Raw genomic sequence first — 1,584 nt, forward strand, 5'->3', positions numbered from 1 at the left:
CAACCTAATCTCGCCAACTTCCACCCCCAATTCTGTTCTGACTTAAATACCAACCTCCCATCCTTCTCTTACCATCTCTCCTTAATTTTATCCCTCCGTACCCTTTCTCCCAAATTACACTATCCTATCCTGTCTACCCTCTTTTATCCTAGTCATATATTATTTAGCTCAACTTATCATACACTACTAAGCACAACTTTACATTGTTTTACTACTGTTTTTTAAAAATTCTATTAACTTTGTATTTCAAATTACTATGTAAGCCGCATTGAGCCTGCATTATGTGGGAAAGCACAGGGCACAAATGTAATAATAATAATAATGTGCAAAATTGTCTTTGTGACTTTCCCCACTCCCATACCTAGCTTGCCCCTCTGGTGCCACCCCAAATATTTTTGTCTAGGGACCTCACTGCCTGAAGTTCTGAGTCACGGGAGAATCTGTAAAAGAGAAAAACCACTCATAAGTACATAAGTATTGCCATACTGGGAAAGACCAAAGGTCCATCGAGCCCAGCATCCTGTTTCCAACAGTGGCCAAGCCAGGTCACAAATACCTGGCAAGATCCCAAAAAAGTGCAAAACATTTATGCTGCTTATCCCAGGAATAGTGGATTTTCCCCAAGTCCAATTTAATAATGGTCTATGAACTTTTCCTTTAGGAAGCCGTCCAAACCTTTTTTTTTAAACTCTGCTAAGCTAACCGCCTTTACCTCATTTCTTAGGGAAAAAAGTGAGAAGGGAAAAAAATAATTCTTCTGTGATATTATATAGCTATTTTGGGTGCTTATGCAATGAGCAGTTCCTGCAATCTTGAGTAATTCTGTGATTTCTGTTACTAAAGAAAGCAGAGAACAGTCATTGCCTGTTTATGTACAAAAAAAAAAAAAAAGAAACAGTTCAGCTGAATTCTAAACCCATGCTCAAAGAATTTGGGTTTTTGCACTTGAAAATTTAAATGCCATTCACATCACTTGTTTAGAACTGCATCTGATTATAACATTTAATACACATTTTATATTTTCCATCTTGATCTAATTATTGCATGCTAAGAATCCTGAATTTAGAACATTTTCCTTCACCTGGTATTGAATTAGGTGAACGAAAACAGTGTAATTGAATACCCAGATTGGTGTCGAGGTATCGGCCACTGCTATTGACGTTGGGTATAGTAGGGCTTGACAACTCCTGGAGTTGGGGTATTACATTACTTTTTAAAATCTAGCTCTCACTATTTCATGGGTACATAACTACCTTGTTACATTTCCAGGAAATGCAATACAGCAAATTAAATAAACCTATAATAAGCCATAAATCAAGCAGCTCAGACAGGCAAGACATTGAGCTATATTGCCTTAAGGTTGTTTGGGTTTGTGAAATCATACAGGTGTCTTCTCCATCATTCACAGGCTGAGAAACCCCCCACCTCCTCCCATGGTGTTTCTGAAATCAGTCCTTAGGTATGAAGCTCAAGAGATAGCAGTCAGGATCCAGGGCTCCTCCCACTCAGGGGTGGTGAAGGTATGAGAACAGGGCTCTATAAGACTTGCAGCTGTCTACTTATGCCGCAGAACCTACAGCTGAG

The sequence above is a fragment of the Microcaecilia unicolor genome, chromosome 2, assembly GCF_901765095.1.
Source record: "Microcaecilia unicolor chromosome 2, aMicUni1.1, whole genome shotgun sequence".
Taxonomy (NCBI): Eukaryota; Metazoa; Chordata; class Amphibia; order Gymnophiona; family Siphonopidae; genus Microcaecilia; species Microcaecilia unicolor.